Genomic DNA, 18,074 nt, shown 5'->3' on the forward strand with positions numbered 1-18,074 from the left:
AAAATCGGCGAGAAATCGTCGTTTTGCATCGAAAAATGCGGTTTTCTGTAAGAATTTTGATGATTTTGTGCAGAATTCTGCTGTTTTCTTGCAATTCAGCCGTTGAATCTTGGTAAAAAGTCATGATTTTGTAGATTTCGTGCTCTTCTTTGCGAATTCAAGCCAGAAAACAACGAAAATCGGCGAGAAATCGTCGTTTTGCATCGAAATATGCGGTTTTCTCTAAGAATTTTGATGATTTCGTGCAGTATTCTGCTGTTTTCTTGCAATTCAGCCGTTGAATCTTGGTAAAAAGTGATGATTTTGTAGATTTCGTGCTCTTCTTTGCGAATTCAAGCCAGAAAACAACGAAAATCGGCGAGAAATCGTCGTTTTGCATCGAAATATGCGGTTTTCTCTAAGAATTTTGATGATTTCGTGCAGATTTCTGCTGTTTTCTTGCAATTCAGCCGTTGAATCTTGGTAACAAGTGATGATTTTGTAGATTTCGTGCTCTTCTTTGCGAATTCAAGCCAGAAAACAACGAAAATCGGCGAGAAATCGTCGTTTTGCATCGAAATATGCGGTTTTCTCTAAGAATTTTGACGATTTCGTGCAGAATTCTGCTGTTTACTTGCAATTCAGCCGTTGAATCTTGGTAAAAAGTCATGATTTTGTAGATTTCGTGCTCTTCTTTGCGAATTCAAGATAGAAAACAACGAAAATCAGCGAGAAATCGTCGTTTTGCATCGAAATATGCGGTTTTCTCTAAAAATTTTGATGATTTCGTGCAGAATTCTGCTGTTTTCTTGCAATATAGCCGTTGAATCTTGGTAAAAGTCATGATTTTGTAGATTTCGTGCTCTTCTTTGCGAATTCAAGCGAGAAAACAACGAAAATCGGCGAGAAATCGTCGTTTTGCATGGAAATATGCGGTTTTCTGTAAGAATTTTGATGATTTCGTGCAGAATTCTGCTGTTTTCTTGCAATTCAGCTGTTGAATCTTAGTAAAAGTCATGATTTTGTAGATTTCGTGCTCTTCTTTGCGAATTCAAGCGAGAAAACAACGAAAATCGGCGAGAAATCGTCATTTTGCATCGAAATATGCGGTTTTCTGTAAGAATTTTGATGATTTCGTGCAGAATTCTGCTGTTTTCTTGCAATTCAGATGTTGAAATCTACAAAATCATGACTTTTTACCAAGATTCAACGGCTGAATTGCAAGAAAACAGCAGAATTCTGCACGAAATCATCAAAATTCTTAGAGAAAACCGCATATTTCGATGCAAAACGACGATTTCTCGCTGATTTTCGTTGTTTTCTATCTTGAATTCGCAGAGAAGAGCACGGAATCTACAAAATCATGACTTTTTACCAAGATTCAACGGCTGAATTGCAAGAAAACAGCAGAATTCTGCACGAAATCATCAAAATTCTTACAGAAAACCGCATATTTCGATGCAAAACGACGATTTCTCGCCGATTTTCGTTGTTTTCTGGCTTGAATTCGCAAAGAAGAGCACGAAATCTACAAATTCATGACTTTTTACTAAGATTCAACGGCTGAATTGCAAGAAAACAGCAGAATTCTGCACGAAATCATCAAAATTCTTACAGAAAACCGCATATTTCGATGCAAAACGACGATTTTTCGCCGATTTTCGTTGTTTTCTGGCTTGAATTCGCAAAGAAGAGCACGAAATCTACAAAATCATGACTTTTTACCAAGATTCAACAGCTGAATTGCAAGAAAACAGCAGAATTCTGCACGAAATCATCAAAATTCTTATAGAAAACCGCATATTTCGATGCAAAACGACGATTTCTCGCCGATTTTCGTTGTTTTCTGGCTTGAATTCGCAAAGAAGAGCACGAAATCTACAAAATCATGACTTTTTACCAAGATTCAACGGCTGAATTGCAAGAAAACAGCAGAATTCTGCAGGAAATCATCAAAATTCTTACAGAAAACTGCATTTGTCGATGCAAAACGACGATTTCTCGCCGATTTTCGTTGTTTTCTGGCTTGAATTCGCAAAGAAGAGCACGAAATCTACAAAATCATGACTTTTACCAAGATTCAACGGCTGAATTGCAAGAAAACAGCAGAATTCTGCAGGAAATCATCAAAATTCTTACAGAAAACCGCATATTTCGATGCAAAACGACGATTTCTCGCCGATTTTCGTTGTTTTCTGGCTTGAACTCGCAAAGAAGAGCACGAAATCTACAAAATCATGACTTTTTACCAAGATTCAACGGCTGAATTGCAAGAAAACAGCAGAATTCTGCACGAAATCATCAAAATTCTTAGAGAAAACTGCATATTTCGATGCAAAACAACGATTTCTCGCCGATAAAAAGTCATGATTTTGTAGATTTCGTGCTCTTCTTTGCGAATTCAAGCCAGAAAACAACAAAAATCGGCGAGAAATCGTCGTTTTGCATCGAAATATGCGGTTTTCTGTAAGAATTTTGATGATTTCGTGCAGAATTCTGCTGTTTTCTTGCAATTCAGCCGTAGAATCTTGGTAAAAAGTGATGATTTTGTAGATTTCGTGCTCTTCTTTGCAAATTCAAGCCAGAAAACAACGAAAATCGGCGAGAAATCGTTGTTTTGCATCGAAATATGCGGTTTTCTGTAAGAATTTTGATGATTTCGTGCAGAATTCTGCTGTTTCTTGCAATTCAGCCGTTGAATCTAGGTAAAAAGTCATGATTTTGTAGATTTCGTGCTCTTCTTTGCAAATTCATGCCAGAAAACAACGAAAATCGCCGAGAAATTGTCGTTTTGCATCGAAATATGCGGTTTTCTCTAAGAATTTTGACGATTTCGTGCAGAATTCTGCTGTTTTCTTGCAATTCAGCCGTTGAATCTTGGTAAAAAGTCATGATTTTGTAGATTTCGTGCTCTTCTTTGCGAATTCAAGATAGAAAACAACGAAAATCGGCGAGAAATCGTCGTTTTGCATCGAAATATGCGGTTTTCTCTAAGAATTTTGATGATTTCGTGCAGAATTCTGCTGTTTTCTTGCATTCAGCCGTTGAATCTTGGTAAAAAGTCATGATTTTGTAGATTTCGTGCTCTTCTTTGCAAATTCATGCTAGAAAACAACGAAAATCGGCGAAAAATCGTCGTTTTGCATCGAAATATGCGGTTTTCTGTAAGAATTTTGATGATTTCGTGCAGAATTCTGCTGTTTTCTTGCAATTCAGCCGTTGAATCTTGGTAAAAAGTCATGATTTTGTAGATTTCGTGCTCTTCTTTGCGAATTCAAGCCAGAAAACAACGAAAATCGGCGAGAAATCGTCGTTTTGCATCGAAATATGCGGTTTTCTGTAAGAATTTTGATGATTTCGTGCAGAATTCTGCTGTTTCTTGCAATTCAGCCGTTGAATCTAGGTAAAAAGTCATGATTTTGTAGATTTCGTGCTCTTCTTGGCGAATTCAAGATAGAAAACAACGAAAATCGGCGAGAAATCGTCGTTTTGCATCGAAATATGCGGTTTTCTCTAAGAATTTTGATGATTTCGTGCAGAATTCTGCTGTTTTCTTGCAATTCAGCAGTTGAATCTTGGTAAAAAGTCATGATTTTGTAGATTTCGTGCTCTTCTTTGCAAATTCATGCCAGAAAACAACGAAAATCGCCGAGAAATTGTCGTTTTGCATCGAAAAATGCGGTTTACTGTAAGAATTTTGATGATTTCGTGCAGAATTCTGCTGTTTTCTTGCAATTCAGCCGTTGAATCTTGGTAAAAAGTCATGATTTTGTAGATTTCGTGCTCTTCTTTGCAAATTCAAGCCAGAAAACAACGAAAATCGGCGAGAAATCGTCGTTTTGCATCGAAATATGCGGTTTTCTGTAAGAATTTTGATGATTTCGTGCAGAATTCTGCTGTTTTCTTGCAATTCAGCCGTTGAATCTAGGTAAAAAGTCATGATTTTGTAGATTTCGTGCTCTTCTTGACGAATTCAAGATAGAAAACAACGAAAATCGGCGAGAAATCGTTGTTTTGCATCGAAATATGCAGTTTTCTCTAAGAATTTTGATGATTTCGTGCAGAATTCTGCTGTTTTCTTGCAATTCAGCCGTTGAATCTTGGTAAAAAGTCATGATTTTGTAGATTTCGTGCTCTTCTTTGCGAATTCAAGCCAGAAAACAACAAAAATCGGCGAGAAATCGTCGTTTTGCATCGAAATATGCGGTTTTCTGTAAGAATTTTGATGATTTCGTGCAGAATTCTGCTGTTTTCTTGCAATTCGGCCGTTGAATCTTGGTAAAAAGTCATGATTTTGTAGATTTCGTGCTCTTCTTTGCGAATTCAAGATAGAAAACAACGAAAATCGGCGAGAAATCGTCGTTTTGCATCGAAATATGCGGTTTTCTCTAAGAATTTTGATGATTTCGTGCAGAATTCTGCTGTTTTCTTGCAATTCAGCCGTTGAATCTTGGTAAAAAGTGATGATTTTGTAGATTTCGTGCTCTTCTTTGCAAATTCAAGCCAGAAAACAACGAAAATCGGCGAGAAATCGTCGTTTTGCATCGAAATATGCGGTTTTCTGTAAGAACTTTGATGATTTCGTGCAGAATTCTGCTGTTTTCTTGCAATTCAGCCGTTGAATCTTGGTAAAAAGTCATGATTTTGTAGATTTCGTGCTCTTCTTTGCGAATTCAAGATAGAAAACAACGAAAATCAGCGAGAAAACGTCGTTTTGCATCGAAATATGCGGTTTTCTCTAAGAAATTTGATGATTTCGTGCAGAATTCTGCTGTTTTCTTGCAATTCAGCCGTTGAATCTTGGTAAAAAGTCATGATTTTGTAGATTTCGTGCTCTTCTTTGCAAATTCATGCCAGAAAACAACGAAAATCGGCGAGAAATCGTCGTTTTGCATCGAAATATGCGGTTTTCTGTAAGAATTTTGATGATTTCGTGCAGAATTCTGCTGTTTTCTTGCAATTCAGCCGTTGAATCTTGGTAAAAAGTCATGATCTTGTAGATTTCGTGCTCTTCTTGGCGAATTCAAGATAGAAAACAACGAAAATCGGCGAGAAATCGTTGTTTTGCATCGAAATATGCAGTTTTCTCTAAGAATTTTGATGATTTCGTGCAGAATTCTGCTGTTTTCTTGCAATTCAGCCGTTGAATCTTGGTAAAAAGTGATGATTTTGTAGATTTCGTGCTCTTCTTTGCGAATTCAAGCCAGAAAACAACGAAAATCGGCGAGAAATCGTTGTTTTGCATCGAAATATGCGGTTTTCTGTAAGAATTTTGATGACTTCGTGCAGAATTCTGCTGTTTTCTTGCAATTCAGCCGTTGAATCTTGGTAAAAAGTCATGATTTTGTAGATTTCGTGCTCTTCTTTGCGAATTCAAGCCAGAAAACAACGAAAATCGGCGAGAAATCGTCGCTTTGCATCGAAAAATGCGGTTTTCTGTAAGAATTTTGATGATTTCGTGCAGAATTCTGCTGTTTTCTTGCAATTCAGCCGTTGAATCTTGGTAAAAAGTCATGATTTTGTAGATTTCGTGCTCTTCTTTGCGAATTCAAGCCAGAAAACAACGAAAATCGGCGAGAAATCGTCGTTTTGCATCGAAATATGCGGTTTTCTGTAAGAATTTTGATGATTTCGTGCAGAATTCTGCTGTTTTCTTGCAATTCAGCCGTTGAATCTTGGTAAAAAGTCATGATTTTGTAGATTCCGTGCTCTTCTTTGCGAATTCAAGATAGAAAACAACGAAAATCTTCGAGAAATCGTCGTTTTGCATCGAAATATGCGGTTTTCTCTAAGAATTTTGATGATTTCGTGCAGAATTCTGCTGTTTTCTTGCAATTCAGCCGTTGAATCTTGGTAAAAAGTGATGATTTTGTAGATTTCGTGCTCTTCTTTGCGAATTCAAGCCAGAAAACAACGAAAATCGGCGAGAAATCGTCGTTTTGCATCGAAACATGCGGTTTTCTCTAAGAATTTTGATGATTTCGTGCAGAATTCTGCTGTTTTCTTGCAATTCAGCCGTTGAATCTTGGTAAAAAGTTATGATTTTGTAGATTTCGTGTTCTTCTTTGCGAATTCAAGCCAGAAAACAACGAAAATCGGCGAGAAATCGTCGTTTTGCATCGAAATATGCGGTTTTCTCTAAGAATTTTGACGATTTCGTGCAGAATTCTGCTGTTTACTTGCAATTCAGCCGTTGAGTCTTGGTAAAAAGTCATGATCTTGTAGATTTCGTGCTCTTCTTGGCGAATTCAAGATAGAAAACAACGAAAATCGGCGAGAAATCGTTGTTTTACATCGAAATATGCAGTTTTCTCTAAGAATTTTGATGATTTCGTGCAGAATTCTGCTGTTTTCTTGCAATTCAGCCGTTGAATCTTGGTAAAAAGTCATGATTTTGTAGATTTCGTGCTCTTCTTTGCGAATTCAAGCCAGAAAACAACAAAAATCTGCGAGAAATCGTCGTTTTGCATCGAAATATGCGGTTTTCTGTAAAAATTTTGATGATTTCGTGCAGAATTCTGCTGTTTTCTTGCAATTCAGCCGTAGAATCTAAGTAAAAAGTGATGATTTTGTAGATTTCGTGCTCTTCTTTGCGAATTCAAGCCAGAAAATAACGAAAATCGGCGAGAAATCGTTGTTTTGCATCGAAATATGCGGTTTTCTGTAAGAATTTTGATGATTTCGTGCAGAATTCTGCTGTTTTCTTGCAATTCAGCCGTTGAATCTTGGTAAAAAGTCATGATTTTGTAGATTTCGTGCTCTTCTTTGCGAATTCAAGCCAGAAAACAACGAAAATCGGCGAGAAATCGTCGATTTGCATCGAAAAATGCGGTTTTCTGTAAGAATTTTGATGATTTCGTGCAGAATTCTGCGGTTTTCTTGCAATTCAGCCGTTGAATCTTGGTAAAAAGTCATGGTTTTGTAGATTTCGTGCTCTTCTTTGCGAATTCAAGCCAGAAAACAACGAAAATCGGCGAGAAATCGTCGTTTTGCATCGAAATATGCGGTTTTCTGTAAGAATTTTGATGATTTCGTGCTGAATTCTGCTGTTTTCTTGCAATTCAGCCGTTGAATCTTGGTAAAAAGTCATGATTTTGTAGATTTCGTGCTCTTCTTTGCGAATTCAAGCCAGAAAACAACGAAAATCGGCGAGAAATCGTCGTTTTGCATCGAAAAATGCGGTTTTCTGTAAGAATTTTGATGATTTCGTGCAGAATTCTGCTGTTTTCTTGCAATTCAGCCGTTGAATCTTGGTAAAAAGTCATGATTTTGTAGATTTCGTGCTCTTCCTTGCGAATTCAAGCCAGAAAACAACGAAAATCGGCGAGAAATCGTCGTTTTGCATCGAAATATGCGGTTTTCTGTAAGAATTTTGATGATTTCGTGCAGAATTCTGCTGTTTTCTTGCAATTCAGCCGTTGAATCTTGGTAAAAAGTCATGATTTTGTAGATTTCGTGCTCTTCTTTGCAAATTCATGCCAGAAAACAACGAAAATCGGCGAGAAATCGTCGTTTTGCATCGAAATATGCGGTTTTCTGTAAGAATTTTGATGATTTCGTGCAGAATTCTGCTGTTTTCTTGCAATTCAGCCGTTGAATCTTGGTAAAAAGTCATGATCTTGTAGATTTCGTGCTCTTCTTGGCGAATTCAAGATAGAAAGCAACGAAAATCGGCGAGAAATCGTTGTTTTGCATCGAAATATGCAGTTTTCTCTAAGAATTTTGATGATTTCGTGCAGAATTCTGCTGTTTTCTTGCAATTCAGCCGTTGAATCTTGGTAAAAAGTGATGATTTTGTAGATTTCGTGCTCGTCTTTGCGAATTCAAGCCAGAAAACAACGAAAATCGGCGAGAAATCGTTGTTTTGCATCGAAATATGCGGTTTTCTGTAAGAATTTTGATGATTTCGTGCAGAATTCTGCTGTTTTCTTGCAATTCAGCCGTTGAATCTTGGTAAAAAGTCATGATTTTGTAGATTTCGTGCTCTTCTTTGCGAATTCAAGCCAGAAAACAACGAAAATCGGCGAGAAATCGTCGTTTTGCATCGAAAAATGCGGTTTTCTGTAAGAATTTTGATGATTTCGTGCAGAATTCTGCTGTTTTCTTGCAATTCAGCCGTTGAATCTTGGTAAAAAGTCATGATTTTGTAGATTTCGTGCTCTTCTTTGCGAATTCAAGCCAGAAAACAACGAAAATCGGCGAGAAATCGTCGTTTTGCATCGAAATATGCGGTTTTCTGTAAGAATTTTGATGATTTCGTGCAGAATTCTGCTGTTTTCTTGCAATTCAGCCGTTGAATCTTGGTAAAAAGTCATGATTTTGTAGATTCCGTGCTCTTCTTTGCGAATTCAAGATAGAAAACAACGAAAATCTTCGAGAAATCGTCGTTTTGCATCGAAATATGCGGTTTTCTCTAAGAATTTTGATGATTTCGTGCAGAATTCTGCTGTTTTCTTGCAATTCAGCCGTTGAATCTTGGTAAAAAGTTATGATTTTGTAGATTTCGTGTTCTTCTTTGCGAATTCAAGCCAGAAAACAACGAAAATCGGCGAGAAATCGTCGTTTTGCATCGAAATATGCGGTTTTCTCTAAGAATTTTGACGATTTCGTGCAGAATTCTGCTGTTTACTTGCAATTCAGCCGTTGAATCTTGGTAAAAAGTCATGATCTTGTAGATTTCGTGCTCTTCTTGGCGAATTCAAGATAGAAAACAACGAAAATCGGCGAGAAATCGTTGTTTTGCATCGAAATATGCAGTTTTCTCTAAGAATTTTGATGATTTCGTGCAGAATTCTGCTGTTTTCTTGCAATTCAGCCGTTGAATCTTGGTAAAAAGTCATGATTTTGTAGATTTCGTGCTCTTCTTTGCGAATTCAAGCCAGAAAACAACAAAAATCTGCGAGAAATCGTCGTTTTGCATCGAAATATGCGGTTTTCTGTAAAAATTTTGATGATTTCGTGCAGAATTCTGCTGTTTTCTTGCAATTCAGCCGTAGAATCTTGGTAAAAAGTGATGATTTTGTAGATTTCGTGCTCTTCTTTGCGAATTCAAGCCAGAAAATAACGAAAATCGGCGAGAAATCGTTGTTTTGCATCGAAATATGCGGTTTTCTGTAAGAATTTTGATGATTTCGTGCAGAATTCTGCTGTTTTCTTGCAATTCAGCCGTTGAATCTTGGTAAAAAGTCATGATTTTGTAGATTTCGTGCTCTTCTTTGCGAATTCAAGCCAGAAAACAACGAAAATCGGCGAGAAATCGTCGATTTGCATCGAAAAATGCGGTTTTCTGTAAGAATTTTGATGATTTCGTGCAGAATTCTGCGGTTTTCTTGCAATTCAGCCGTTGAATCTTGGTAAAAAGTCATGGTTTTGTAGATTTCGTGCTCTTCTTTGCGAATTCAAGCCAGAAAACAACGAAAATCGGCGAGAAATCGTCGTTTTGCATCGAAATATGCGGTTTTCTGTAAGAATTTTGATGATTTCGTGCTGAATTCTGCTGTTTTCTTGCAATTCAGCCGTTGAATCTTGGTAAAAAGTCATGATTTTGTAGATTTCGTGCTCTTCTTTGCGAATTCAAGCCAGAAAACAACGAAAATCGGCGAGAAATAATCGTTTTGCATCGAAATATGCGGTTTTCTGTAAGAATTTTGATGATTTCGTGCAGAATTCTGCTGTTTTCTTGCAATTCAGCCGTTGAATCTTGGTAAAAAGTCATGATTTTGTAGATTTCGTGCTCTTCTTGGCGAATTCAAGATAGAAAACAACGAAAATCGGCGAGAAATCGTTGTTTTGCATCGAAATATGCAGTTTTCTCTAAGAATTTTGATGATTTCGTGCAGAATTCTGCTGTTTTCTTGCAATTCAGCCGTTGAATCTTGGTAAAAAGTCATGATTTTGTAGATTTCGTGCTCTTCTTGGCGAATTCAAGATAGAAAACAACGAAAATCGGCGAGAAATCGTTGTTTTGCATCGAAATATGCAGTTTTCTCTAAGAATTTTGATGATTTCGTGCAGAATTCTGCTGTTTTCTTGCAATTCAGCCGTTGAATCTTGGTAAAAAGTCATGATTTTGTAGATTTCGTGCTCTTCTTTGCGAATTCAAGCCAGAAAACAACGAAAATCGGCGAGAAATCGTCGTTTTGCATCGAAAAATGCGGTTTTCTGTAAGAATTTTGATGATTTCGTGCAGAATTCTGCTGTTTTCTTGCAATTCAGCCGTTGAATCTTGGTAAAAAGTCATGATTTTGTAGATTTCGTGCTCTTCCTTGCGAATTCAAGCCAGAAAACAACGAAAATCGGCGAGAAATCGTCGTTTTGCATCGAAATATGCGGTTTTCTGTAAGAATTTTGATGATTTCGTGCAGAATTCTGCTGTTTTCTTGCAATTCAGCCGTTGAATCTTGGTAAAAAGTCATGATTTTGTAGATTTCGTGCTCTTCTTTGCAAATTCATGCCAGAAAACAACGAAAATCGGCGAGAAATCGTCGTTTTGCATCGAAATATGCGGTTTTCTGTAAGAATTTTGATGATTTCGTGCAGAATTCTGCTGTTTTCTTGCAATTCAGCCGTTGAATCTTGGTAAAAAGTCATGATCTTGTAGATTTCGTGCTCTTCTTGGCGAATTCAAGATAGAAAGCAACGAAAATCGGCGAGAAATCGTTGTTTTGCATCGAAATATGCAGTTTTCTCTAAGAATTTTGATGATTTCGTGCAGAATTCTGCTGTTTTCTTGCAATTCAGCCGTTGAATCTTGGTAAAAAGTGATGATTTTGTAGATTTCGTGCTCGTCTTTGCGAATTCAAGCCAGAAAACAACGAAAATCGGCGAGAAATCGTTGTTTTGCATCGAAATATGCGGTTTTCTGTAAGAATTTTGATGATTTCGTGCAGAATTCTGCTGTTTTCTTGCAATTCAGCCGTTGAATCTTGGTAAAAAGTCATGATTTTGTAGATTTCGTGCTCTTCTTTGCGAATTCAAGCCAGAAAACAACGAAAATCGGCGAGAAATCGTCGTTTTGCATCGAAAAATGCGGTTTTCTGTAAGAATTTTGATGATTTCGTGCAGAATTCTGCTGTTTTCTTGCAATTCAGCCGTTGAATCTTGGTAAAAAGTCATGATTTTGTAGATTTCGTGCTCTTCTTTGCGAATTCAAGCCAGAAAACAACGAAAATCGGCGAGAAATCGTCGTTTTGCATCGAAATATGCGGTTTTCTGTAAGAATTTTGATGATTTCGTGCAGAATTCTGCTGTTTTCTTGCAATTCAGCCGTTGAATCTTGGTAAAAAGTCATGATTTTGTAGATTCCGTGCTCTTCTTTGCGAATTCAAGATAGAAAACAACGAAAATCTTCGAGAAATCGTCGTTTTGCATCGAAATATGCGGTTTTCTCTAAGAATTTTGATGATTTCGTGCAGAATTCTGCTGTTTTCTTGCAATTCAGCCGTTGAATCTTGGTAAAAAGTTATGATTTTGTAGATTTCGTGTTCTTCTTTGCGAATTCAAGCCAGAAAACAACGAAAATCGGCGAGAAATCGTCGTTTTGCATCGAAATATGCGGTTTTCTCTAAGAATTTTGACGATTTCGTGCAGAATTCTGCTGTTTACTTGCAATTCAGCCGTTGAATCTTGGTAAAAAGTCATGATCTTGTAGATTTCGTGCTCTTCTTGGCGAATTCAAGATAGAAAACAACGAAAATCGGCGAGAAATCGTTGTTTTGCATCGAAATATGCAGTTTTCTCTAAGAATTTTGATGATTTCGTGCAGAATTCTGCTGTTTTCTTGCAATTCAGCCGTTGAATCTTGGTAAAAAGTCATGATTTTGTAGATTTCGTGCTCTTCTTTGCGAATTCAAGCCAGAAAACAACAAAAATCTGCGAGAAATCGTCGTTTTGCATCGAAATATGCGGTTTTCTGTAAAAATTTTGATGATTTCGTGCAGAATTCTGCTGTTTTCTTGCAATTCAGCCGTAGAATCTTGGTAAAAAGTGATGATTTTGTAGATTTCGTGCTCTTCTTTGCGAATTCAAGCCAGAAAATAACGAAAATCGGCGAGAAATCGTTGTTTTGCATCGAAATATGCGGTTTTCTGTAAGAATTTTGATGATTTCGTGCAGAATTCTGCTGTTTTCTTGCAATTCAGCCGTTGAATCTTGGTAAAAAGTCATGATTTTGTAGATTTCGTGCTCTTCTTTGCGAATTCAAGCCAGAAAACAACGAAAATCGGCGAGAAATCGTCGATTTGCATCGAAAAATGCGGTTTTCTGTAAGAATTTTGATGATTTCGTGCAGAATTCTGCGGTTTTCTTGCAATTCAGCCGTTGAATCTTGGTAAAAAGTCATGGTTTTGTAGATTTCGTGCTCTTCTTTGCGAATTCAAGCCAGAAAACAACGAAAATCGGCGAGAAATCGTCGTTTTGCATCGAAATATGCGGTTTTCTGTAAGAATTTTGATGATTTCGTGCTGAATTCTGCTGTTTTCTTGCAATTCAGCCGTTGAATCTTGGTAAAAAGTCATGATTTTGTAGATTTCGTGCTCTTCTTTGCGAATTCAAGCCAGAAAACAACGAAAATCGGCGAGAAATAATCGTTTTGCATCGAAATATGCGGTTTTCTGTAAGAATTTTGATGATTTCGTGCAGAATTCTGCTGTTTTCTTGCAATTCAGCCGTTGAATCTTGGTAAAAAGTCATGATTTTGTAGATTTCGTGCTCTTCTTGGCGAATTCAAGATAGAAAACAACGAAAATCGGCGAGAAATCGTTGTTTTGCATCGAAATATGCAGTTTTCTCTAAGAATTTTGATGATTTCGTGCAGAATTCTGCTGTTTTCTTGCAATTCAGCCGTTGAATCTTGGTAAAAAGTCATGATTTTGTAGATTTCGTGCTCTTCTTGGCGAATTCAAGATAGAAAACAACGAAAATCGGCGAGAAATCGTTGTTTTGCATCGAAATATGCAGTTTTCTCTAAGAATTTTGATGATTTCGTGCAGAATTCTGCTGTTTTCTTGCAATTCAGCCGTTGAATCTTGGTAAAAAGTCATGATTTTGTAGATTTCGTGCTCTTCTTTGCGAATTCAAGCCAGAAAACAACGAAAATCGGCGAGAAATCGTCGTTTTGCATCGAAATATGCGGTTTTCTGTAAGAATTTTGATGATTTCGTGCAGAATTCTGCTGTTTTCTTGCAATTCAGCCGTAGAATCTTGGTAAAAAGTAATGATTTTGTTGATTTCGTGCTCTTCTTTGCGAATTCAAGCCAGAAAACAACGAAAATCGGCGAGAAATCGTCGTTTTGCATCGAAATATGCGGTTTTCTGTAAGAATTTTGATGATTTCGTGCAGAATTCTGCTGTTTTCTTGCAATTCAGCCGTTGAATCTTGGTAAAAAGTCATGATTTTGTAGATTTCGTGCTCTTCTTTGCGAATTCAAGCCAGAAAACAACGAAAATCGGCGAGAAATCGTCGTTTTGCATCGAAATATGCGGTTTTCTGTAAGAATTTTGATGATTTCGTGCAGAATTCTGCTGTTTACTTGCAATTCAGCCGTTGAATCTTGGTAAAAAGTCATGATTTTGTAGATTTCGTGCTCTTTTTTGCAAATTCAAGCCAGAAAACCACGAAAATCGGCGAGAAATCGTCGTTTTGCATCGAAATATGCGGTTTACTCTACGAATTTTGACGATTTCGTGCAGAATTCTGCTGTTTTCTTGCAATTCAGCCGTTGAATCTTGGTAAAAAGTGATGATTTTGTAGATTTCGTGCTCTTCTTTGCAAATTCAAGCCAGAAAACAACGAAAATCGGCGAGAAATCGTCGTTTTGCATCGAAATATGCGGTTTTCTGTAAGAACTTTGATGATTTCGTGCAGAATTCTGCTGTTTTCTTGCAATTCAGCCGTTGAATCTTGGTAAAAAGTCATGATTTTGTAGATTTCGTGCTCTTCTTTGCGAATTCAAGTCAGAAAACAACGAAAATCGGCGAGAAATCGTCGTTTTGCATCGAAATATGCGGTTTTCTGTAAGAATTTTGATGATTTCGTGCAGAATTCTGCGGTTATCTTGCAATTCAGCCGTTGAATCTTGGTAAAAAGTCATGATTTTGTAGATTTCGTGCTCTTCTTTGCGAATTCAAGCCAGAAAACAACGAAAATCGGCGAGAAATAATCGTTTTGCATCGAAATATGCGGTTTTCTGTAAGAATTTTGATGATTTCGTGCAGAATTCTGCTGTTTTCTTGCAATTCAGCCGTTGAATCTTGGTAAAAAGTTATGATTTTGTAGATTTCGTGCTCTTTTTTGCGAATTCAAGCCAGAAAACCACAAAAATCGGCGAGAAATCGTCGTTTTGCATCGAAATATGCGGTTTTCTCTAAGAATTTTGATGATTTCGTGCAGAATTCTGCTGTTTTCTTGCAATTCAGCCGTTGAATCTTGATAAAAAGTGATGATTTTGTAGATTTCGTGCTCTTCTTTGCAAATTCAAGCCAGAAAACAACGAAAATCGGCGAGAAATCGTCGTTTTGCATCGAAATATGCGGTTTTCTCTAAGAATTTTGATGATTTCGTGCAGAATTCTGCTGTTTTCTTGCTATTCAGCCGTTGAATCTTGGTAAAAAGTGATGATTTTGTAGATTTCGTGCTCTTCTTTGCGAATTCAATATAGAAAACAACGAAAATCAGCGAGAAATCGTCGTTTTGCATCGAAATATGCGGTTTTCTCTAAGAATTTTGATGATTTCGTGCAGAATTCTGCTGTTTTCTTGCAATTCAGCCGTTGAATCTTGGTAAAAAGTCATGATTTTGTAGATTTCGTGCTCTTCTTTGCGAATTCAAGCCAGAAAACAACGAAAATCGGCGAGAAATCGTCGTTTTGCATCGAAATATGCGGTTTTCTCTAAGAATTTTGACGATTTCGTGCAGAATTCTGCTGTTTTCTTGCAATTCAGCCGTTGAATCTTGGTAAAAAGTGATGATTTTGTAGATTTCGTGCTCTTCTTTGCAAATTCAAGCCAGAAAACAACGAAAATCGGCGAGAAATCGTCGTTTTGCATCGAAATATGCGGTTTTCTGTAAGAACTTTGATGATTTCGTGCAGAATTCTGCTGTTTTCTTGCAATTCAGCCGTTGAATCTTGGTAAAAAGTCATGATTTTGTAGATTTCGTGCTCTTCTTTGCGAATTCAAGCCAGAAAACAACGAAAATCGGCGAGAAATCGTCGTTTTGCATCGAAATATGCGGTTTTCTGTAAGAATTTTGATGATTTCGTGCAGAATTCTGCTGTTTTCTTGCAATTCAGCCGTTGAATCTTGGTAAAAAGTCATGATTTTGTAGATTTCGTGCTCTTCTTTGCGAATTCAAGCCAGAAAACAACGAAAATCGGCGAGAAATCGTCGTTTTGCATCGAAATATGCGGTTTTCTGTAAGAATTTTGATGATTTCGTGCAGAATTCTGCTGTTATCTTGCAAATCAGCCGTTGAATCTTGGTAAAAAGTCATGATTTTGTAAATTTCGTGCTCTTCTTTGCGAATTCAAGCCAGAAAACAACGAAAATCGGCGAGAAATAATCGTTTTGCATCGAAATATGCGGTTTTCTGTAAGAATTTTGATGATTTCGTGCAGAATTCTGCTGTTTTCTTGCAATTCAGCCGTTGAATCTTGGTAAAAAGTCATGATTTTGTAGATTTCGTGCTCTTTTTGCAAATTCAAGCCAGAAAACCACAAAAATCGGCGAGAAATCGTCGTTTTGCATCGAAATATGCGGTTTTCTCTAAGAATTTTGATGATTTCGTGCAGAATTCTGCTGTTTTCTTGCAATTCAGCCGTTGAATCTTGATAAAAAGTGATGATTTTGTAGATTTCGTGCTCTTCTTTGCAAATTCAAGCCAGAAAACAACGAAAATCGGCGAGAAATCGTCGTTTTGCATCGAAATATGCGGTTTTCTCTAAGAATTTTGATGATTTCGTGCAGAATTCTGCTGTTTTCTTGCAATTCAGCCGTTGAATCTTGGTAAAAAGTGATGATTTTGTAGATTTCGTGCTCTTCTTTGCGAATTCAAGCCAGAAAACAACGAAAATCGGCGAGAAATCGTCGTTTTGCATCGAAATATGCGGTTTTCTCTAAGAATTTTGACGATTTCGTGCAGAATTCTGCTGTTTTCTTGCAATTCAGCCGTTGAATCTTGGTAAAAAGTCATGATTTTGTAGATTTCGTGCTCTTCTTTGCGAATTCAAGATAGAAATCAACGAGAATCAGCAAGAAATCGTCGTTTTGCATCGAAATATGCGGTTTTCTCTAAGAATTTTGATGATTTCGTGCAGAATTCTGCTGTTTTCTTGCAATTCAGCCGTTGAATCTTGGTAAAAATTCATGATTTTGTAGATTTCGTGCTCTTCTTTGCAAATTCAAGCCAGAAAACAACGAAAATCGGCGAGAAATCGTCGTTTTGCATCGAAATATGCGGTTTTCTGTAAGAATTTTGATGATTTCGTGCAGAATTCTGCTGTTTTCTTGCAACTCAGCCGTTGAATCTTGGTAAAAAGTCATGATTTTGTAGATTCCGTGCTTTTCTTTGCGAATTCAAGATAGAAAACAACGAAAATCAGCGAGAAATCGTCGTTTTGCATCGAAATATGCGGTTTTCTCTAAGAATTTTGATGATTTCGTGCAGAATTCTGCTGTTTTCTTGCAATTCAGCCGTTGAATCTTGGTAAAAAGTCATGATTTTGTAGATTTCGTTCTCTTCTTTGCGAATTCAAGCTAGAAAACAACGAAAATCGGCGAGAAATCGTCGTTTTGCATCGAAATATGCGGTTTTCTGTAAGAATTTTGATGATTTCGTGCAGAATTCTGCTGTTTTCTTGCAATTCAGCCGTTGAATCTAGGTAAAAAGTCATGATTTTGTAGATTTCGTGCTCTTCTTGGCGAATTCAAGATAGAAAACAACGAAAATCGGCGAGAAATCGTTGTTTTGCATCGAAATATGCGGTTTTCTGTAAGAATTTTGATGATTTCGTGCAGAATTCTGCTGTTTTCTTGCAATTCAGCCGTTGAATCTATGTAAAAAGTCATGATTTTGTAGATTTCGTGCTCTTCTTGGCAAATTCAAGATAGAAAACAACGAAAATCGGCGAGAAATCGTTGTTTTTCATCGAAATATGCAGTTTTCTCTAAGAATTTTGATGATTTCGTGCAGAATTCTGCTGTTTTCTTGCAATTTAGCCGTTGAATCTTGGTAAAAAGTCATGATTTTGTAGATTTCGTGCTCTTCTTTCCGAATTCAAGCCAGAAAACAACGAAAATCGGCGAGAAATCGTCCTTTTGCATCGAAATATGCGGTTTTCTGTAAGAATTTTGATGATTTCGTGCAGAATTCTGCTGTTTTCTTGCAATTCAGCCGTTGAATCTTGGTAAAAAGTCATGATTTTGTAGATTTCGTGCTCTTCTTTGCAAATTCAAGCCAGAAAACAACGAAAATCGGCGAGAAATCGTCGTTTTGCATCGAAATATGCGGTTTTCTGTAAAAATTTTGATGATTTCGTGCAGAATTCTGCTGTTTTCTTGCAATTCAGCCGTTGACTCTAGGTAAAAAGTCATGATTTTGTAGATTTCGTGCTCTTCTTGGCGAATTCAAGATAGAAAACAACGAAAATCGGCGAGAAATCGTTGTTTTGCATCGAAATATGCAGTTTTCTCTAAGAATTTTAATGATTTGGTGCAGAATTCTGCTGTTTTCATGCAATTCAGCCGTTGAATCTTGGTAAAAAGTGATGATTTTGTAGATTTCGTGCTCTTCTTTGCGAATTCAAGCCAGAAAACAACGAAAATCGGCGAGAAATCGTCGTTTTGCATCGAAATATGCGGTTTTCTCTAAGAATTTTGACGATTTCGTGCAGAATTCTGCCGTTTTCTTGCAATTCAGCCGTTGAATCTTGGCAATGAGTCATGATTTTGTAGATGTCGTGCTCTTCTTTGCGAATTCAAGATAGAAAACAACGAGAATCAGCGAGAAATCGTCGTTTTGCATCGAAATATGCGGTTTTCTCTAAGAATTTTGATGATTTCGTGCAGAATTCTGCTGTTTTCATGCAATTCAGCCGTTG

This window comes from Gnatocerus cornutus, unplaced genomic scaffold, assembly GCF_029298725.1.
Source record: "Gnatocerus cornutus isolate USDA-ARS CGAHR unplaced genomic scaffold, icGnaCorn1.1 ctg00000066.1, whole genome shotgun sequence".
NCBI lineage: Eukaryota > Metazoa > Arthropoda > Insecta > Coleoptera > Tenebrionidae > Gnatocerus > Gnatocerus cornutus.